Source organism: Syngnathus floridae, chromosome 1, assembly GCF_059516105.1.
Source record: "Syngnathus floridae isolate MCC-2025c chromosome 1, RoL_Sflo_1.0, whole genome shotgun sequence".
Lineage (NCBI taxonomy): Eukaryota > Metazoa > Chordata > Actinopteri > Syngnathiformes > Syngnathidae > Syngnathus > Syngnathus floridae.
Window position 1 is genome coordinate 22,597,231 of NC_142413.1, and position 23,750 is coordinate 22,620,980.

At 40.1% G+C, this 23,750-nt stretch overlaps 1 protein-coding gene and 1 long non-coding RNA gene across 6 annotated transcripts in view; one reads left to right on the forward strand and one right to left on the reverse strand.

Annotated features, from left to right (window-relative positions):
* The window catches only part of LOC148404642 (uncharacterized), a 39,547-nt gene extending 32,830 nt beyond the window's left edge, over window positions 1-6,717 (forward strand). Inside the window, exon 5 of the long non-coding RNA XR_015860961.1 lies at window positions 5,639-6,717. This is a non-coding gene — a long non-coding RNA (uncharacterized LOC148404642). The remainder of the gene's footprint in view (window positions 1-5,638) is intronic.
* unc5a (unc-5 netrin receptor A) overlaps window positions 1-23,750 on the reverse strand; it is a 161,182-nt gene that overhangs the window by 96,414 nt on the left and 41,018 nt on the right. Inside the window, exon 2 of one of the 5 annotated variants that reach the window (XM_088387648.1) lies at window positions 8,948-9,007. The exons of 3 other annotated variants lie outside the window; for them this stretch is intronic. The gene's annotated coding sequence lies outside the window, so the exon portion shown is untranslated. Of the gene's footprint in view, window positions 1-5,995; window positions 6,015-8,947; window positions 9,008-23,750 lie in introns of those variants that run through there. One more of the 5 variants, XM_088387656.1, reaches the window with a different exon arrangement.

Genomic DNA, 23,750 nt, shown 5'->3' on the forward strand with positions numbered 1-23,750 from the left:
CAACTCGTCATGCAGAGCAAAGGACAATTTCGATATTTGCCAGCTTGGATTCCATTGGACGAATTTGGTCAGCAGTGAGGATTACCTCACTGTTGAAATAGAGTTACGATTAGATCAGTAAACTTTGTACCGTTTCTTTTCACTGTGCCTGAGCAAAATGAAAGAACATGTTAACGCGAAATGTTCCGTGTGGAAATTCAGTCATTCGGAAATTCAATCCCTTCCCTTCCCTCCCTCTGAACAGTGTGCACTGTCCAAATCATATTAGGAAGGGTCGCTATATAGTGTGTCTGGGCCCGTTTTCTGCACAGATCAAGGCACCACATTTGGGACGCATGCTGCTTTGGTCTTAGTGGTGTTTTTATAGCATTACCCTTCCAAGTCCACGGGCGGCGGAAACGCCTTCTCGTAATTTTGGTGTTCTTTTGACACGAGGACAGTTAGAGGACTTCAGTGGAATAACGACGAGCAGAAAATGAGCCAACAACTTCATACGCTGAGAGCACGTTGCTCGTTAGCTTTGACTTTATGACATTGGTGATTTACTCGTATAATGCAGATGTAAATGAAATAAACAACATGCTTCAAAAGCTTAATGAAGTCCATAAGGTTCTCTGGAACAAACCAAATGTTTAGATGAGAATGTTTTTCTCGTGCTCACGTAAGACTTTTCTCGTCACTCTGAGAAAAAAATGTTAAGTTTAAATTCAGCCAATTTCACAAATGGGTTCGTCAGTTATTATAATAACATTTGGGTCCTTCTCACAAGTATTTCACTTGATCAGCTGTGAAAATGTAACAGGAGGTTTGATCTTGTAAAACAATTTAGTCACAAGCACAAGTGGTTCATATAGTGCGACTTCAATACACACTACAGTTTTTACCATACAGGGTGAAATTTCAACATGGCCACATAATCCATCTAGACCATCTCAAAAGGAAGCACTACGTGCCAGAACTTAGCTGAACATGCACAATGGCGGAAAAGGATACCTATAAAAGTGACAAGAGCACAGGGGAGCCTTTAAGTCAAGTCTGTTGACTATGTTCAGCAATACTCAATCGCTATTGTGACAGAAATGCCCAGAGTTCCAGGCTTAAAATGTTATTTGTCTTTGATAAAATAAAATGTAAGGATGGCATTTCTACATGCAGTCCAACGAAGCCCATTCTGCAAGACAAACTTTTAGGAGGAGGATTCCACATGGCTTGACTCCAAAAATAAATGCTGCAAAGCTTAAAGGAGTCACCTGCCTGGGCTTGATGCATTTCAGCCACAGAGATTTTAACATTTCCTGACATAAGCGGACACAATCCTCAGAAGAAGTAAGGCTGTTAGGAGGGGCAGACAGAGTCGTAGTCTTTGCCATCCCAGGCACGCACCAGCCTTTGGATTTGAAGACTCCTTGTGCTCAGTCGGAAATGAGGTTAAACTCGAAGCAAGTTGATTACCGAAGAAACAGACAGGCGGGGGAATGAGGCATTCTTAAATCGTTGACATTGTAGAAATAATGGGAGGAAAAAGGAAGGCAAAGCCAAGAAACTATTATGTTATCAAGTTAATCCTTTAATTACCGGATATGCCTATAGCTAAAATGAGAGGTTTTGCATATTGTATTTCACAACTGTGGAACTATTTCCTTTGCAGCATGTAAGGTAGACTGCCAGAAACGGCAGGAGCTTTGGACTTTAAATGAGTGCTTTGCAATTTGGCTTGTAAACATTACAAATCGAAATACAGTCAAAGGGCTGGCTAAAGCATGCTTTAAGTACTTGGGTGGGCATAATGATTTAATTGATGCTCAAGAACTGAGTCGATTGTCATTGTTGATCGTTAATGTTAATCGTGTCTTGCGGGGAAAAAAAAACGCACAATAGAGACAAATACTGTCCTTTGAGGCTCTTGATGTAGTCTCAATTACTTTGCGGCTGAAATAAAAAACTGTCAGCTCCATGTACACTATCATTACGGCACAACCCCTCTGCATATTATTCGTAAGAGTACAACACGGGTATTACTGTGGGAGTTAAGAAAATTGCCATTAGGGTTGAAAGAGTTTAAATTGTGCCCCCCTCCCCCACAATATTGCAATTTAATTCCACCTCCTGCGCTTGAACTCAGTCATGTTCACAGTGACGCACATTGCTCAGAGGCACGCCCCGCGCCATCAGTGTGTATTTAAACGGCATTCTCCTGTCACTTATAAACCCGCAAAGTAGCGCATTCACGAAAGGTGAAGCACAAAGTGTCAAGGGATCACTGTATAAATTTTTTTGAATATTTACACCACCCCCCGCCACCACAGTAGTAAATTGAATCAAAGGCTCTGCCAAAATGAGGTTTAATTTAGCAAAATGACCAACATTCACATGGTCAGAGAGTACACACATTTGGTGACAAAATGCTTCTGTCACACATTTGACACAAACCGATGTAAACATGGGGAACCCAGCGACACTTTCCGAGTAGTATGTCCCTGTGACTACTTGCTCCAGCTCATCTCATCAGTTAGCCTTCGCTCAATAAAGACCCGGGTCGGACCAAATTGGAAGATTAGTCACAATCAGAGTGATGGATCGTGGGGGGCTTCCTCGGCGTCGCACGGTGCATCCGAATGTAACGCAATGAGATGATCCATAGCAAGTGTCACCTGCTTAAATAATGGCAGAAGCCGTGTTACAAAATAACACCTGCTCAGCAGACACACACACACTACACTGTAAACTAAGACACAAGCTTCGTATCTGTTTATGTTGTCAATTTAAAATAATATCTTGACTTAAGCTGAGTGCCGACATAAGAACATTACGTTAGATCAACCTAGAGGGTGACTCACAACGCGCACAATTTTATTGCTGCTCCTTAAAAGTCATGTTAAGTGACAGTAAATCAACCTTTTTTTAACATTTCGATTGTCTTTAGCATCTTTGAGTGTTCTGATAAGCTCTACATTAATTCGAAACAAGCTTCGCAGACTACTGACAATAGATATCATTCAAATTAGTAGAGCAAAAAATAAAAATAAATGCAGGGTCCACATCAAGATTTACTTAGTAACCCCTAATTACAGGAGGAAATGAATAGGTTCATAGGTCCAAAGTTATTATCCAGATAGCGCACCGAAATAACATGCTCAGGTCAAATGTTAATGCGGAATCCAGGTGAACAGATTAGTGCATAAACAATCTTCGTTAGCAGCCTGACAAGCGCTGATGAACATAAAGCAGCAAAGGATGATGAGAACGTTATTAGCTGATCTTCAGCCATGTAGTTAAAAACGGATGATGGCGCTCATAATCAATGTGATTCTTCCTCTGGGTACCATGACTTGAAGGTTTTCAAGGCCAGAATAGAGAGAAACTCAATCATATAGTACCAACTGCATATTTTTAATCAAACCGAATAAAATCTACCCAGCAAACCTGACAAATAGTACCTTGCTTAGTTAATGCTCTCCCCTGTTACATAATTCATGCAAAATGCAGGCGCTAATATGAAGTCATATCCAATGTCTCAATGTTACATGCAGTCCTTTATATCGCATTCTAAGCAGGAGGAAAATAACGAGAGCCACAAGAACAGAAGATGCAGATATGTCGCAGCGCCAATATCAAAGAAGCCCGTTTAGCATTATGATTGCAAGGCTTTGGACCAGAACGAGAACCACAACAAAGAATTATCAATACGTCTGTCTCGACCTACCTATGAATGAAAGACAAGGCTGGTTATCTGATAGCAGCAAACTAAAGCGTACTATCTGAAACGTTTCCGCACATAGGGTATCAGTCAAAGGCAAAGATCGTGTTCAGAAGAGAAAAACATCATTTCAAAGTGAACAGGTTAGAATTTATTCCCTTTTGTTTCACTACAACTAAAAGTACTGACAGAGTGAACGAGCCAAACGTACACACAAATACGTAACTTTTGAATAAAACTTAGCCCTTTTTCCTAATTGCTTGGAAAGTTCAATTACATGAGGGTGCAAAATGTTTCATCCAGACGCAAAAAGACAAACATGAGGTGAAAATAAGCCTCAAGGGCGTGAAAACAGTTCACACCAGTCAAATTCAAAATAACAGGTCAAATACAGCGAATGTTCTCTCAGTTTTAAAAGCTGTCTGTAAGCTGTATAGTAATGGGTGTTATCATCCAGTATTTAATTGATTGTTAATTAGGTCAATTGCGTGGACTTTGTTGTCATTGTGTTTATCAATTGAGGCCAAATTTAGGACAGTACACTGCTCAGAGAATATCACCTTTGATAGAGAATCGCTTACTTGTAAACTTTCAGCATGGTTGAACAATAAAGAACAGTCAAGATACAAAAGCTACAAAAACAATGAACATATTGAAATACAACAATGGAGAAGAAAATATTAACATTAAATCAGACCATTTACTTTTTACACATTCCAAATTATGGATTTTATAAACGTACTGCAATGAAAAACCGCTTTAGAAATACTCAAGAGGAAATGTGCAACGCCCACAAGCTCTTTGTATTGCAGCATGAATGTTAAAAAAATACTGTAGATATTTGCAAAGCATTGTGCACACATTGGGTTTATTTTGAGAAAATACTGTAGCTAGCAAGCCAGAAAACATACTGTTACTGTTTTAAAGTTAGTGTCAGTGCTGATACACACTATTTTTGCATACCGCATTTTCCGGACTACAAGTCGCTCCGGAGTATGCATCGCACCAGCCATAAAATGCATAATAAAGAAGATAAAGACGTAATATACAAGTCGGACTTGGGGGAAATTTATTTTATAAAATCCAACACTAAGAACAGACAGGTCATCTTGAAAGGCAATTTAAAATAAGAATAGAATAGAGGCAACAACAGGCTGAATAATTGTACGGTAGGCTCACGTTACATGACACATAAACAACGAAGTGAGAACGTGCCTGACGTAACATATTAAGTTATTCAGATAACTATAGCATAAATGACATGCTACCAAGTTTACCAAACCATCCGTGTCACTCCAAATCACTAAATCCAATGAAAGCTTCATCCTCTGTGTCACTTTTAAACAACTCCGCTAACTCCGGAGGTAGAAGATGCGGTGCTTCCTCTTCTACGTGGCTTACGTCAGACTCATCATCAGTTGCAGTTCCAATTATTCCACAGGCCTAGAGAACCCTCTTGCAGTTTAGTAGTGTGAGAATAACATGTGAAATGATATAATAATGTGTTAATAATTTCACACATAAGTGACTGAGTATAAGTCGCACCCCTGGCCAAACTATGAAACTAACTGTGACTTATAGTCCGGAAAATACGGTATATAGAAAAATTGCAAGCCATAGCAATATCAACAATTTAACTTTTTCACCTTGACATGTTAAAGTGTCTCCTGTAAATGCTCATAACATTTGGGCAAATGGTAAGAATGAAAATGATTAGACTCACTCCAAAATACCGAGTTAGAAAGAGTGGGGCCGAAGGGACGGGCAAACTAAACTAATTTACTACTAATCAGAAACTAAAAACCAACATCTTCACTTTGTCTTTAATCAGGATTTGCTCTCACACAGAGCACACATCAGTAAAGTGAAAATGAAAGGGAACGCGTTAAAAAAATCCCAGCTTCTGCTTTTCTCACTGACACGCTAATTTGTCTTTTGCAGCAACATGACTAGACTGATGTACAAAAAGAAGCAGAAGATGACAGAGGATGATGCACTTGAGCACAGCACTTGTTCTTTTTTAACCCAGCAGATCAGATGTAATGTTTGAGGCTTCAAGTTGCTTTAGGCACTGTCTGCTGATGCCGACATAACGGAAAACCTCAAACCTGCCACTACAGCATCACGACAACTCTTTGGCGGACTGACTGAAGGCTCTTTAAATAGAGGCATTGAATATGGAAAAATAACTTCTAATATGACACCAAACTTTGGAGTTTGCATGGGCTCACAACGTACGGATGTCATAGGTGTGCTCTGCCAGTCGTCAAAATTCTGCCAGAATGAACTCAAACTCACTTGTGACGCTGAATCAGGTAAGCAGAAGAACAAAATGGATGAATGGACATTATTTTCTTCTGCACTGCAATTCAGCAATACATCTTCTGTTGTACCTGTGATAATATTTATATTCGTGATTTCCAACAGTTAAGCATGGAACCTTTAAATTTAAAATTCTATGACAAGGCGTGAATCTAGATATTTGATTAATTACAGAGAGGAATAAGAAAACAAACATTCTGTGTCCTAGTTACACACAAAATTATTACTGATTTATAGGGCCAGGCTGATATTAGTGTTTTGAGAATCAGACATTTGTTTTTGTTTTTAAACACATAACACAAGGATTATTACTACATTGCAACGTTCCATCTTTCCACCAAAAACAGTAAAAAATATGTATGAAAACTGACGATTTTGTTGTTGTTGTAAAGTTAAACAATGGACAACGTGTTGTAAAGGTTTAAGGGCCCCAAAAAACAATACTTACTTCGAAAAATACAAAAAATACTTACCAAATACTTTTATATGGGACACACACACACACACACACACTCACACACACGCACACACACACACACACACACACACACACACACACACACACGCACACACGCACACACGCACACACGCACACACGCGCACACACACGCATGTATATGATACTATGCTACCAGATATCGTAATCGTCCTAATAAATGGTACTACATTGTATTTAATATTGATACAATATTGTTTGAAGCACCCTTGATGGTCCTTATATATTTCTACAAATCACTGTGAAAGATTATGGATTCAATCACGTAGTCTTCCTCTAGAAAATGATATTGAATCTAACACACTAGCCTGCTCCTGGACGCTTTACACCTGCAGTACTTGAAGACAATGGAGAAATGGCTCGTCAGTGCTATTACAATGCATTAGGAGTGGTGATGTATAGGACATAGCTTTTACCAGTCACCACCCTATAGGGCTTGTGGAGGCCCAAAACATGTTAAAAGTTGGAACAACTCTTTGAGAGTCTGAGATAAATAACCTGATAGGGATATCATTTTGAATTGATGGTAATGTTTGTTCAGCGTGTGTGCATTCCCATAAGTGAACTTACAAAAACAATTGAACTGAGTTGTGACTGCCAACACAACCAATAAATACTGATTTCTCAACATCCTCAAAAGGCATTGTGCATTTATTTCATCTGCCGTCTTCTCACCATCTCACATTGAGTTGACACAAAAGACCAAGCTGGAGTGTCCTGAACTGATGCTGAAAGAAATTGAATTTAGCAGCACAATGGTAAGCTTGTATAGCTTTTCTCTCACTTTAGCAAAAGGGTTATGGCCTTTTTCACAATACACAAACTCCTCAAGTTGTCCTTGAAATCCTCTCTTTGTGACTCAGCCCATTCAATATGTCACCACGCCAATTGCAACTATAAAAGACAAATAAGAAAGTCAGCATGATTGTTTTGTTACTGTAGTATACATGAGCTTGCTAGACTCTTCCCTCTTGAATTCTCCACAAAGAAAAGCAACAATAGTTAGTATGGGGTTCCTTTTCCTTTGCTGCCTTTCCAAACCATTTAGAGCTGTGATGGCCACGCTCCACATTACTCGAGTAGAAATGGCTTCCGCAGCATACCCACCCGCTTGAATAACCACAAAGCATTAGGTGACAAGAAATAAATAACTTGAGATCGGTAATAGAGGCTAGCTCTGAGTCCAATGGAGAGACTGCATGAGGGCTGTCAAACCTGTAGTTAGAAAAAAGGGAATGGCAGTCACTTGCCGTCTCAAGTGCATAAAAGCAATTCCGTTGTGCGGTAAAGAAAGGGATGGCTACAAACGTCAAGCTGGGCTTTTTGGAACGTAAAACTACCAGGAAAAATGTTTCCTTTGAAAGCACTTGAATGAATACTTGAGTTTTCAGATTGCTTGTGTACAGATTGCTGAAATGTGAACTTTGGTGAGGTATTCTCATTTGTGATAATTGTCATCAGGTGTAGAAAATAACGTAGTAAATCTATAAAGCTACAGTATGGAAAGATAAAGGATGTGTTTCTTTCCCTACAATTGAAAACAATTTCCAGGCATCTCACAGTCTGTCATGCAAATGGGCCACTGCTCTCCCCGCCCTTGTACTGTCTTTTTTTTTTTTTTTTTAATCTTATTATAAACAATAACGGAGAGGTAAAGAAACTGTGTGAGGGCAGTATAATGTAAATTTGCTTCACTGTTAAATCATAATCTGGGGGACATCGCACTTAGACTGTGGTTTGGAGCCAAGTAATGCACTCTGTTTTTACTGTCGCTTTGAGACATGATTAATCAATATTCCTATCTAAGATATGAATGGAGGTGGCTCAAGGACAGTTTTCTTTTTCCATTATAACAAAACCCTTAATGACAAAAAGCCTCTGTTGTGCACATTGGTATTATGATATCTTTATTGCCCTTGAGATTGTGAACATTGACTAAGATCTGTTTAAAATGTACACTTTGAACTATTTAATGTGTCGCTGTCTTAGTTCTGTAATGAATCCAGATTTTTACAATCCACACTCTGATCCTGTCTAACACACAATCCGATTCCGAAGTGGCATGACGTGCAGCACAAAAAGCCGTGCAAGAGGAGACTGTTATTAGGTTATTAGCAAGGATCGTAATCAAACAGTCAAACCAAAAGATTCACTGTGAAGAGTTCATAACCATTAGCAGAAAAGAAACATATAATAGGATATTAGTTGTTATTAAAAAGAAAAGTCAGAAACCAAAGAGAAGTTGGTCATTCCAGGACAAGACAAGGAGACTAACATATTGTAGTTAACATACAGTATACCCTATTCAAACCTTGTTCAGAACCAAAATGTTTAAATTTCCATTAAATCAAATAAGAACAGTCTTTTGCACATAGCATACAAGGTCAAATCCGAGAAACAAATTGTATTGTAAATTGTACTTCAGCGGTCACCTTTCTGAAGCTGAGAGAGCTCCTCTTCCCATACTGCGACAGGCTAACAGCTTCACAATTCTGAAAGATCATATCACATTTCCTCTAATTATACTTCATAATATTATTGAATGTTAAGTATAATCAAGAATATACATTTGTATGAAGACAATTATAAATTCTCTTTTCAAATGGTCACTTGAACAACAATCCTGGGAAATCACAATGTTCAAACACCGGTTAGATATTTATAGCACAGGCCCACGGGCTACCGTACTCATGTGGTCCTTATGGGATACCTGGTGGGAACCAGGTTGGTGACCCCTGCTGTATGCAGATGCACTAAAACCACAACCTGGTTTTTAAAGCACACTCAACCTAGGCTGTTCTACTAGGGGATTAAAAAAAACACCTAATTAATGGATCCTTAATAGTTCTATGTAATTAATTGTTCAAGGACCTGCATTATATTACTAGTACATACGTTAAAAAGGGACCCGATAGACTGAGGGCCCAAAAGTTGCAGTACGGGTATGAAATCGATCTTTTCTGACATCATTCCTGAAATCTTCTGACACACTTTATATATGCAAACCCGGCTAAACCCATTTTAGCCAATTTACAATTGAAGGACGACAGAACAGGACTCTCAGAATCTATTGAACTCATGAAGCAATTCAATGTCATCCTGAGCATTTGCTGCCTAAAGCAGTTGTGCCAGAGAAGATTTCTGTTTGGCTTTAAAAGATGGTGTGTAATTTCTCTTCTGGCATGCTACAAACTAGTTGGGATTCAATAAACAGTGTCTCCATCGATTGCAGCTGAATAGGGCACTCACTTTTGTCTGCATTGTTTCAAGAGTCAAAATTCGCAATGAACCATTAATCAACTAATTGGTTATTATGCCCAACTAGTCACGACAACTTGTCCCTGGTTGGGTAGTTGTCAGTCAAACGCCCCTTTGCTGCCCCTTCATGCGAGATTCAATAGCAGGGTAAACATTTTCATCACCTGTGCTATGTGACGCCTGCTCAGAGATCACATTTAAATTCTCTGCCAGTCAGCTAACGTATGGATCTGCTGATGCGCCGCGACTGGGCCGGGCTGAGCCTCCCCAACAAGCACAAGGGCCAGCTGTTGCGACTCATCTGTCGCACGGGCATGCGCTCTGATTGCCGTAAACCTAACATTCATTCCTGCTGCACACAAGCCCATCATTTTTGGGAAAATGATCAACTTCCTGCCCCAGTGCCAACGGAAGAATGCGGATTATGATGGGGAAAATGAAAGAATGATGCATTGAATACAACTGTTGGAGATGCAGATACTTGGATTCAAGTTTTCAGAGAGGCTGAAGCAGAGGAGCTTAATGTGGCATAAACTCTGTTAATTTCATGTTCACCAATGATTAGTGACGATGGATGAGTGGGGCAGTTGAAAACGCTTATAAAATTCATTGGCAAAATTACCCACATTTGTATTAAAAAAACATTTGTCATAGTACTGGGGCTTATTAGCAGGATTTCTTATGTAAATGGGAGCAGCGGCATCAGGGACGCAGAGATTTTTCTCATTCTGTTGAGAAAGACGAGGGAGACGCCCTTTTCAAAGTTTGAGCCCATGAACCCCACAAAGGTCTGTTCCTGCCCCTGCTGGCATGAATAATCACCCCTAGCTTTCCTGTAATGTGCTTTGGATGATATATTGAACCACATTTATTACTGCTCCACTTCCACCTGGCTGGGAGCAGCAAGCCGTCCATTAATAAAGAAAGGGCTGCAACAGGACAGCCAAAGACTACGTGATTAGATATTCTGTAAAAGACAGAATGGCCTAATTGCTAAAAGTGGAGTCATGGGCAGCTCAAATTTGCCAATAGAGGGTCAGCCTGGATCAGGTGGTAGAGGACATCGAGCAATTGGAATTTTGTTTGCTTCATCCCTTAGACCTGCAGAAAAAGAAAGCGACTCAACCATAATACTACATAGTACGCCGGTTGTCAGTATGAATCTTCTTAAAAGTATAAGCGATGGTCATTTGACCTTGTTATGAATTCCTGTTTCAAAGCCACAGCAGAGATCTACACGTTTGTAGTTTAACTTTCCAGAGATTACATCTTGAGGCTAAATCAAATGAGCCTTTCTCGTCAGACAAGTAAAGCTCTGTCTCTCACCCTTCTTGCCTCAAAACACCATTAATCAGTAAAGTTTCCACAATCAGAATTTACAGCAGTCTAGTAATGAATTATTCTATTGTCATGCTCATAATCAAAATTGTGTCGAACGGCGTATGAATAAGTCAGTAATGTTAAACCACACGGTCTGGATTTACACGACATGGCTTAACTCAGATTTTGCTTTGTTCTATAAATGTAAACAGATGAGTCATTTGGAAATACATCAAAATTGACCAAATCCAGCCTTAGAGAACATAACAGCGTCACCATATAAATGCACCCCATTTATCATCAAAACCAAGTCTGGCTCTGAGCAAGTTCAACAGTTGCTAATCCTTGTCCAAATGCATCCTTGCAAGCTGTATTTCATGGCTGCTGTCAACTCAGCGAAGAGGCAATGTAACAAACTATAAAGACACGTCAAACTTTCACCAGCAGACACATACAGGATATGCTAAAGATTAGTCCTGACTCCTGAGGGACTCATATTTGAATAAATATGGGCATAGCCGATAACACTGAACAGCTTGATTCAGTACGGCGGGGTACTTTACATACTGCCCGTGCAGAGCTATGCAAAAGCATCGCTTTGTTGTTTTAATGACCTTTTTTCCACAGAAACCATTTTGATACAGAACAGTAAATATTAGGACCCATACAAATCCTCATTACTAAAACATAAAGGGGTGGTACATGGGCCAAATAATATTCATTTATGGTTCACCATTTGCAAAAATGTAGCTATTCACATTTTTTTTTCCTGTGGAACATAGACCTCTTGCCCAGGGCTGGGTAATGTAAATCCCATTGCAATGAAGAAGCAACTCTGGGACCACTGCTTTGGCGGAATGTTATTTTAGTTTGCACCAAAGGATAAACCTATAAAGGCTATTTATTTGCATTATCTGTATGTCTATTTTGGGAATCTCGGCTACATTTGACATAATTTGGATGGATAAATGATTCACAAAATTAGCTGGAAAATAAATAAATTCTAAATAATAAATACATCTTATTTATTTATTTTTTTCATTTCCAATTTTGCAGACCACCTGCAATACTGCCACGGATCACTAGAGGGCTGCGGACCACCGGTTGACAATCCCTGCCATATAACGTTCTAAATCCACCAAAAAAAATCATTAGGTCTAGTCGTGTCTGCCATCTAATGGTGAATTGTGTTATTACAACATAAAACTACAGTTGACCCCTGCATTCAGCACCCGTAGATTTGCATATTGGCAGATTTTATTTCAGCATTTTTTTGGGGAGGAGGGGGTAGGGATATTTTATATATATTTTTTGGCATATGATTTTTTCATGTACTTATTTTTCTTGTGTGTGTGTGTATGTGTGTTTAATTATTCAAGGAGCCTCTCAGTGAATCCGCTACCCAACCAGCTGTTCTTCATCCTTTGACCATCCCCATGATGTTCTTTTTTTCAAATTCAATTTAAGTTACCGATGGCGTAGTGGTTAATTCCAATTTAAAGTACTTTTTGGTTTGGGACTTGGAGATCAATGTGCTAGTAAGCAGTTCTAAATCAGCTTTTTGCTGCAGTGTTGCCTGAAAGTTGTTGTTTCTCCTCCCAGCCCTCATTCATCTCCCAACACTAGAATGTGCAAGCACTGCAAATGCATGGCTGCATTTGGTGAAGGTCAACAAGAGTTGCTGGCTGTATGTGCACGGATCAGCTCAGTATTACACTACTTGGGTTCTCAACACTGCAGTAATTTGAACCCACGTTAAAGTAAAGGCCAAACGCTGCCCGTAATTGCATCTGATCAACCAATGGCGGCAAGAATGCACCTAAGTGGGTACTTCCCAACATGAGTCCATTTTTATCCATTTCACTACCTGATGAAAAATGCAGCCCCCCCCTCCCCATTTAATCTCATGTACCCCCCAATTGGGAAAAAAAACAGCCTTAAAACACCTCTTGATTGAAATCACTGCCAGAGGCAGAACCAATAGAACCCACTCCAAGGAGGTGCTTTTGAGAAAGTGAGAGAATCATTGATTTTCAGCAGGAAATCATCACGGCAAATGAGAGCGCGGAAGGCAAATGGACTTGTTCAGCAGGAGATTCAGTTATCACTGTATTCTTTCATAGACATGGCGCAGTGTCCATATACCTCCAAGCTTTGGCTTATTAGGGGACTAGTCACTCGCAGAGGGAGTTTGCTCTCGCGCTATTGTAAAGTGCAAATGGAAAGCACCCTCGAGTGAACCAAATTGTATGGCGTAGCGTTTGAAAGAAGCTTTCCAAAAATAAAAAAAATGAGACAAGAACGATGTAACAGAAGCAACACAGAAATCCTGCTGTGGATTCAACGTGTTGCACTGTGGAAATGAGCCTCTTTGATGTTTGATTAAAAAATATTCTCTTTGCATCTCTTCTAAGAACGCGACACAAATTAATAAGTCTGGTGTTAGTGGCCCGAAATGAAAGCTAGGATAAACTCAGTTCACAGCATTGTGTTAACCCTCTTCAAAGTGGCAGAAATAGTTTTTCACAAATTTAAAGAAAAACTACTCTCACTAAACCAACATTAGTCCTATGCATGCAATGCAATTTGATATCACAGCAGTATTTGTCCAAGGCTAAATGGGCTGTCGAAGTGTGTGTGTGTGTGTGTGTGTGTGTGTGTGTGTGTGTGTGTGTGTGTGTGTGTGTGTGTGTGTGTGTGTGTGTGTGTGTGTGTGTGTGTAGGGGGGGGGTGTTACAGTGTTCCATTTGCCAAACATTTCTGACAACTATCAGTTTATAAATAAGTGGTGGGATCTTGTAATTATACCATGTGGATGTGATGGTGAAATACCGTATTTGCCGGTGTATTGGTCGACCTTTTTCGATCCAAAATCGACCGAAAAAAATCGACCTCGACTTATACACCGAGTCATAAAATTTAACTTCGTATTCATCGCTTCAAATGTGATGGTAACCAAGGCCGTTTCTCATGCATCTCATTGTGCGTGGGTGTGCGTCCGTCAGGCTCATCAAACAGCGAGAAACTGAATCATTATAAAGCGTTCGTTGCATTAACACACATCCTCAGCAACAATTTCAAATATTCTCACCTCAATAACGGACATCGAAAGCCAGACAGCGACAATGACTGCTAGGGGGAAGTACTGGGTATTGAGAGAATGTGCGACTCATCGCGCGTCAAGCAACGACAATAACTACCGGTACGTAAACATTCAATCGCCATGTCTAAATGAATGTCGTTGGCACTTAGAAAATATTCACCAAACTTGGCCAGACTTCCAGGGGAAGAGGCCGAATTTTCACTTGTTCTGGCCGACCGGGGGAACCAGCCGAGGCGGACACTTTACGGCGGTTGAGTCGTTGGCACTTAGAAAATATTCGCCAAACTTGGCCGGACTTCCAGGGGAAGAGGCCGAATTTTCACTTGTTATGGCCGACATGGGGAACCAGCCGAGGCGGACACTTTACGGCGGTTGAGTCATTCGCACTTTGAAAATATTTGCCAAACTTGGCCAGACTTCCAGGGGAAGAGGCCGAATTTTCACTTGTTCTGGCCGACATGGGGAACCAGCCGAGGCGGACACTTTACGGCGGTTGAGTCGTTGGCACTTAGAAAATATTCGCCAAACTTGGCCAGAATTCCAGGGGAAGAGGCCGAATTTTCACTTGTTCTGGCCGACATGGGGAACCAGCCGAGGCGGACTCTTTATGGCGCAAGAGCCGTTGGCACTTAGAAAATTTGAACCGGGCGGCGTGCGCGAGTGCGCGGCCCGCTGGAAGTCGAATGAGGCTACGCGATTTCATCTGCGGTGCTTATAAAGTGCCGATCCGCTCGGCGGTAGCTATTTTCGGCCACTTGGCGCGTGCGCACGGCCTCCCGGATGTGCCGGGCGGCGTGCGCGAGCTCGCCGGCCGCTGGAAGTCGAATAAGGCTCCGCGATCTCCTCCGCGGTACTTATAAACAGCCGATCCGCTCGGCGGGAGCTATTTCCGGCCACTTGGCGCGTGCGCACGGCCTCCCGGTGGTGCCAGGCGGCGTGCGCGAGTGCGCTGGCCGCTGGAAGTCGAATGAGGCTCCGCGATCTCCTCCGCGGTGCTTATAAAGTGCCGATCCGCTCGGCTTGGAGCTATTTCCGGCCTCCCGGTGGTGCCGGGCGGCGTGCGCGAGCTCGCCGGCCGCTGGAAGTCGAATGAGGCTCCGCGATCTCCTCCGCGGTGCTTATAAACAGCCGATCCGCTCGGCTGGAGCTATTTCCGGCCACTGCGCATGCGCACGGCCTCCCGGAATTGGAACACATTTCGTCAATAAATTTCGCATATTTCTGATTGAATTTTGAAGTTTAATATAATGCAACAATTGAGCTCGACTTATACAAAGGATATATCATAAAATCGTAAATTTCCGTCGAATTTTAGGGGGTCGACTTATACACCGAGTCGACTTATACACCGGCAAATACGGTAATGACAAATGTTTTTATTCTAAGTGTCTTTGCTCCGCATATGAAAATCTTGATGAATGAATATTTTCAGGGCGTACTTACATCAAAATGAAGGGAAGATGAAATGAGAATGAGAGATAGACATGACAATTGATTAGTTAATCATCAAGAATTATGAAAACTGAGTGGAATGGATTGCCAATCATGATGCAATTAAGAAAAATGGGGTGTACTACTTCAAGGAGAACAAAATGTTTGGGAAATTCCAAGCAGGCTGGTGTGTTTCTCAGAATTGAAAATAGCTTGTTCCCTTTGAGAGGAAGAAATTATGGGACATTGTGTTTTTAATTGCTTGTATACTAACACTTGGGTTTGAAGGAAGGGCTACTGACCCAAGTGACAAATTACTGCCTATTTCTAAAAATGTGTCACTGAGCAAGCTCTTCTGAATTTTGATGAATCGTGATAGAAAAAATATTTGGGCTAATTCAGAGAATACTGCTCTCTGTGGATGGACTCCATTGATGACTAGTATAGTTCTGCATTAGAGGAGGATGTGGTAAGTGGTGGGTCATGTGCATGGGACAGGACAGCTGAAAAGGTAGAGTCTGCGGGACTAATAAGGGTGAAAGGTGTGCCATTATTCTTGATCTCTGGGCTATTTATTTGGCCACGTTTTACTGATGTTATTAGAAAACCTTGGAACTATTTGAAGTTGTGACTCAAAAATAATGGATTTCTTTAAACAATGTTGTCACATTTTGAAATCAAATGTATTTTTATATAATGTTTATATAGACTGCTTTTATACATGGAACGTTTATACATGTATACTTTATGTACGCATAAATCAAATTTCCATGTTCCAATAGCAAATTATTCTCAGGACATTGAACTTAGGCACAGCAATTAGCATGATTACATTTTCAAGGTTTAAATATGAACAGCGGAAAATCTGTGTTCAATGTATGATTGATGAGTGCAAATCATCAGCAAGAAGATCTCTACAATAGTCGCGACATCTCAAGCTGGTTTACAGATTGAAGTAAAGAAATATAATAAGATATCAGGCTTCGTGCTTCTTCCGCTAGTGACATATGGAAATTAACTGACTTAGCTGGCCAGAGGCTACAAGTGAAGAGAAGCATCTGTTGTTAGTTACACCCAAAAAAAAAACAAGTCAGAGGAGTATGTGGTTGGACTGTTCAAAGGCTTACTGAGAGAGAGAGAGAGAGAGAGAGAGAGAGAGAGAGAGAGAGAGAGAGAGAGAGAGAGAGAGAGAGAGAGAGAGAGAGAGAGAGAGAGAGAGAGAGAGAGAGAGAGAGAGAGAGACGCAAACCGTCGTCTCGAGGTATGCCGGATTTTCTCATGGAGGAGCCGGCTGCAACATTCGGCTGTGGTTTATCCCCTGCCTGGCATGAACAATAAAAAGGCTGGCACTGTGTTACGGGGTGTGATGTGTGGGTGTGTGTACACAGAGTGTGCAAGTGAATCCCCTGAGCAGCTTAAGTAAAAAAGCAGTAGGAGCAGTGTGCTGCTATCTCTGGGAATTCATTGCTCTTTCACTGTCAAGCAGGAAGAGAAGGGCCAGGATGTATTCAAAGGATCTCGGCAGCCCTTAATAGTATTTATAACATGTCACCTGCAGCAGTCAGAAGTGGTTACATATAATTGTGGCCATAGGTCTTCTGCTGTGGAGACAACTAATCAAGTTGGACCCCTCTTCCATTCCTAGGGTCGACAGTAAGGGGAATCCCGCTGCCTGAGAGATGGGACATTATTTAACATGGACCTCGAATGTTAAGGATCATTAAGTTCAAGGGTTGTTAAAGCACTTGTCACACTCCAAATGCATCCATCTGAACAACGCAGGCTCCGATCAATAGATAAGCAATCGCCTGCAATGAGAACAAGCATGGTGTATTAGTCACCCACGCTGCTCGGCAACAGCTCTACCAAGCCATCAGTGTACAGCTCCAACTGAAAGTTAGCACTCAGAGCTGGCCAGGTGGAATTTCCGCTACAATCTCAACGTGTGCACTAAATGGACTAAACAAAATCGGCAACTGGCCCTCGACATGCTCGGTCGCACTTCTCTCGCCCTTGTCATGGAACATATAGCGCTGGCTTCTGCTGAAGTAGATGCGTCACGACTTTGATGAATGGAAAATGACTGAGAACATTCAGTGAATCAGAGGTGAGCAGCCGCACTCCTATTGAAAGGCTCCGGATGAGATGTTTGATTGAGTCAATGAGCGCTTGACATTTCCACTTCTGCAAGAGTCAGCGTGAACTGTTAAAAATATATGTCACCAACTGCAGTTACCTTGTTAGGTACAATAATTTTCATCCAGGACAACGGTTCACCTCCAGCTTGTTAAAATTATTTAAGAACCTATTTCCAGATGAAAACAGAAAAGGTGACTTTCGGTATCAATCATCAAGCATTAACTGTACAAAGTTTTAATATATTACAATTGTATATATATATATATATATATATATATATATATATATATATATATATATATATATATATATATATATATATATATATATATATATATTTAATAATAAGGCTGTTTAATAAGTGTAATGATTGGATTTGGTTCGATTCAATGGGATTAAAATTTGATTCGGTATGGCAGTGTTCAAGCGGGTCTGATGCATTGAGATGGTTATTGTCCTTTTACTTACATATGAATGAACTTGTCAACTTGCTTACCGTATTTTCCGGACTATAAGTCGCTCCGGAGTATAAGTCGCACCAGCCATAAAATGCCCCAAAAAGTGAAAAAAAACCATATATAAGTCGCTCCGGAGTATAAGTCGCATTTTGGGGGCAATTTATTCGACAAAATCCCACACCAAAAACAGTCATGAACGAGCAACAACAGGCTAAACGATAGCAACAACAGGCTAAACGATAGGTATGCTAACGTGACAAACTCAAACAAAGAGCTGAGAACGGGCCTGACGTAACATATAGAGTGATTAAGGACAACTATTACATGAATAACATGTTTATAAAACCACCAGTGTCACTCCAATTCATTAAATAGCAACAACAGGCTAAACGATAGGTAGGCTAACGTGACAAACTCAAACAAAGAGCTGAGAACGGGCCTGACGTAACATATAGAGTGATTAAGGACAACTATTACATGAATAACATGTTTATAAAACCATCGGTGTCACTCCAATTCATTAAATAGCAACAACAGGCTAAACGATAGGTATGCTAACGTGACAAACACAAACAAAGAGCTGAGAACGGGCCTGACGTAACATATAGAGTGATTAAGGACAACTATTACATGAATAACATGTTTATAAAACCATCTGTGTCACTCCAATTCATTAAATCCATCGATCGTTCTTTGTCAACAATGGGTGCGCACGGCTGAGGGCGCTTGCACTTCAAAATATTCCACAGGCTCATATAACGATAGATAAACTATATTTCAAATAACTATAATACAAGCCAATAATATTATCAAATCATCCGTGCACTTTAATTCCATTAAATCCATCGATCAAATTCCTCGTCCTTTGTCAACATCGCCGCGCGTGCGCCCTGACGTCAGCCTCGTCTTTATTCCACAGATCTATATATATATTGTAGCGTTAACAAAGTACAAGGATAGACGTGGGTTTGGTAAACGGCTCTTTATTAAACAAAACAAACTTCCAAGCGTGTGGCGGCGTGGACTTCCAGACAGACCGGGCGTGCGTAATGGCCATGTCCGAGCCCCGCGCACCGTTCGCGGACAGCCACTCGGCCGAGCGCCGGCCCCCGACTCAGTAGAGTAGGACCGGGCGTGCATATAAGCCATAATAGTTTTTCAAACCTTCTATGTCACTCCAAATCCTTAATTCTTTCAAACTCTTTGTCCTCCGTGTCACTTAGAAATGATCACCGCTAATGATGCCGGTAGTCCTTATGTGGGCACGTTTGTATGTAAACAACCGCCGCGCCGCGCTACTGACGTCACTTGAAATAATAATCCATTGGTACATCACGGTTCTCCAAACTTTCTTTCTGCTGCTCGATTACTGTTTTCAGCTGCATATTTTACAACTTGAAGTTTGTAACCTGCAAAATATGACTTTCTTTTTGGTGCCATTTTTCTTAAGCCCACCCAGTTGATGAGTCACGGCCAACGGTGAAATTTAGAGCGCCCTCATCCAGTTTCGTCTGAAAATATATATATTTTTGGTTGTTTTATCAAAGTCAAAGTCTGCTTTATCGTCGATTTTTTTTTTATATACTAAGACACACAAAGAGATTGAAATTACGTTTCCACTATCCCTCGGTGAGATAGTACACATATGCATACAAGCAACACAAAAAAAAAACAAGAAGGCACAAACAATGAATAAATAAGAGTGTTGAATAAATGATAAATAAACAAATAATAATAAATAATAATAATAAATATAAGAGGAGCAAAAATGGAGCAAGTGTACATACAGCAGACAGTGGACTTGGATATGGTACTTTAAAGTGTTAATTGCTTTATTTGATGTTTTCTCTATTTTTTATGTTTTGAATATGTTCAAGATGAAGATATAAAAGCATGTGAAGTGATCAACTATACTAAAAATAACATGGGAAGTGGTCAACTATACTTGTAAGTGATGTCTTAATGATCAAGTAAAAATTTGTGAAAAAAACATATATAAGTCGCTCCTGAGTATAAGTCGCCCCCCCACCCAAACTATGAAAAAAAAACGCGACTTATAGTCCGGAAATTACGGTAGTTTCCTTCAAAGCTACATCTCTCCAATAAAACGATTCAATACATACGTATATCGATGAATTTTGAAGTAAAACGATACTATTCAGTTCAAATGATGCGCACGCATCTTTTAAATAAAAACGGATTTTCCAATTCAAAATCATTTTTTGTTAAATCCCTATTTAGCCTCATTAATACCCCAATTCCAAAAAGATTAGAGCATTAATACACCGTTAATATTTTTTAGCAGGTGATAGAAAAGTATTTCACAGGTGCCAGAACCTATGGCGCAGAGGCGTAAAGCAGTTTTCAGAATTAGCAGTCGTACAACTGAATGACACATAATCGTTCAGTTTGTACCAAAAAAGAGAGCAAAATGTAGTATATATTTTTAAACTGTTTTGATGAATGTAATGCATTTCCAGTGCATCTGATTGTTTGCAAATCACAACTTTTCAAATCTACACTGAAACACACAAGTCAAATTATGAATTGTATTTTGAGTTTTTTATTTTTACAAAGGTTTCTCTGCACCAAATATTAAAGAAGACATGGTATGGTTGTTATTCACGGTTTTAAAAAAAAAAAATAGATGCCAGAAACTCACACTCAAAGTGAGGAAAAATATATTTTTTACTCATTTAAATACTTTAACTATGTGAGTAAATGAGTACTGATTCATTAGCATCTAATTTACATCATAAAACAATTTACACTCCCAGTGAGCCACAACCAATTGTTTTTTGTTTGTTTTTGCAACAAAGTTTGGGCAAACGACCTTCCTGCACAGTGCACACTGTAGCTTATTAAGAACAATGACCGTGTAGTGTCAAGTTGTTTAAGAGTTCACAAGATGAGCTCTTCTGCTCCTCTTTGACTACACAACACTACCACGCATCATTAAAAAAACCAACTTTGATCTTTATTTTTATCTAGACTTTCATTGAAGTGCAAAAGTATTGAACCACAAAATGGATGTCACATTATTATTTTACTTTTCAAGCACAGCTTCTGAAGTCCCATTCCAGAGGACAAATTACTGCAAAAATATGCAGATCACTGACAGGCAGAGACAGAGAGTAAGATACAGGGTGGCAAAAAAATGGATACACCCACAAAAGATTAAAGGGGGTTACGGTGGTGCCTTGAGGATTTGTGGCTTTGTGCCATGAGTGGGACGAAATATTGAATATCATTGAAAGAAAACGACCCCATCTAAGTGGAAATACAAAAGCCCAACAATTTTAATGATGAAAAGTGGGACATGAAGGGTTTCGGGGGAGATGGCAAAGGTTGGCTAATGTCCTTCACTGCAAGAGAATGCAATCAGTCTGCATACTAAGCTCCCCTAAAGACATTATTAGTGCAGGCTAGAGCACTCGTACCTGCCGTCAGCCAATACGTTTACAAGCTGTGTGACATATTTACATATTGATATCCCCCAATCTGTAATAACTGAGAAAATTTGGAAGCATAGTAAGATGTTGGCCAAATTAAAATGTGGCTTGTGTCAGTTCAACACATGCAAACAACCAGCATCGGTCAAATTAGTAAGATGGTGTGGACTCCTGCTTGGGTATCTCTGAACAAACACGCAGAACACAGCTGGGGGTTAACTCCCTTACTTTGTGCATGAATATGTGCAAGAGATCCTGAGGATGACTGCAATGCCCATCGGCCGAGCACAAATTGTTTTAAAAGGGACGCAATTACTCATATTGAGGGTAGCGCTGCTCGAGTAGACCATCTGCAGAGCACCTTTTATTGATTTATGCCTGTAGTGTTTTTGCCTAAAACTTAAAATTAATTTCATTTTGATGTGATTGCTTGATCTGGAAGGAAGCCAATGTGATTGATTTACATCTAAATAAGTTCAAATGATATTTCACGGACTGCAGCTGTATCTATGGGATCAACAAAATGTGGTTAGATTAAAGCTCGGCTAATCCTTGATTTGATTGTAATCATGTGGAAAGCTTGTACAGTTAGATTGTAATATGCCGTTCAATGGGCATTTACAAAAACAGAATCAAGTGGTTTCTTCAAGCTGCAAATAAAGCACTTTGGTTTTTTGGCGACGTGGATATTGATTTTTCGTCTGTCTGACTAAATGTCGGCTGCAATCATACAAGACAAGGCACAAAGGCTTTTCTAAGGACAGGAGAACTGCATTCAATCAGCCCTTAGGTCAATAATGCAGAAATTAAAAGGCTTTCTGTGGCAGCCAAGACCCATTGTTCCTGATGTGGCTCGAACATCTAATGGAGCAGCTTCTAGTGAACAAGGACATGCTAATGTGAGGACCACGATTAACACAAAATAGAAGGCTTAGTCGTCTTTTCGTCCAGGACGGTCGCGCTCCACCAAACCCAGTGTCCTAAACTCCATGCTGATCCAGCCTACCTTGGCTCATCCCTCCTTAGGTTGCAGATATTTGATCACTTGTCATTTTATAGCTCATTAATGAAGATTTAGGCTGCATCTGTAATGAATGACTCCAGTTGGAAATGTGACAACATTTCCAGCTTGACTGAGTGCTTTTAAGACTGCTTTCACCTCTGTGGCTGGTTTGATCAGTGGATGGAGGAGAGGATTGTTGAGATGTGTACTAAAAAGGGACTGTGGATCCTGAAACTTTCTTTGATTCAACAAGGGACCTAAACAGCAGCTGCAAAGCTATTCCACAACACCATTTATTCATTCAACATGACTACAGCTCACACAATGAATGAATGAATGAATGACTAACAATTTGCAAATGGGAGGTTTGGTAGTGCAATGGTCATTTGGGGAAGTTCATAGTACATATTACTTCAGTGGCCATTAGATCGTACCTTCCACATGCATTAAACACATTTAAAAGCATAAAAACAAACTTAAAAACTTCTAAAATGTTTAAAATTTCAACAAAATGGATGGACAAAAAAAGGGCAAATAGCAAGCCTTTAAGTCAATATAGTCTGAATCACTTCTGTCTGCCCTGGCCTACAATTGAGCAGAAATGGGGTCCAAAATGACGTGTGTCAAACACTGATAGATCTCGTTATCATCCAAAGGCCAAACTATGATTATAACAATGGATCTTATACAAATATGTTCAAATGTTTTTGTTGCGAATGTGTACGATTGTCAGAGTTAATTGTGCAGAATTGTATTAGATTATTATTCAAGAGAGTAGAAAATGAATAAATAATCTACAGCACTAAAACATACTTTGAGAAACAAGAAGTACATGCTGAAATTATGTTGTTTGCGACATCCTCTCTGTTCTTAGAACATTAATTTGTAGCGTTAATTTCAAAGCAGATCGCTAAAACAGCCTTTGATGTGACAGCTCAAAAACAGTTTTCTGGTTATGAATACACTCGTGCTGCATAGTCAAGTAGTATGCACGATATTGTCTTTAAGGAAGATTTCCAGAAGCACATGTACAAGGTGTGTCAGAAAAGAAATAAAAGATAACAGAGAAAA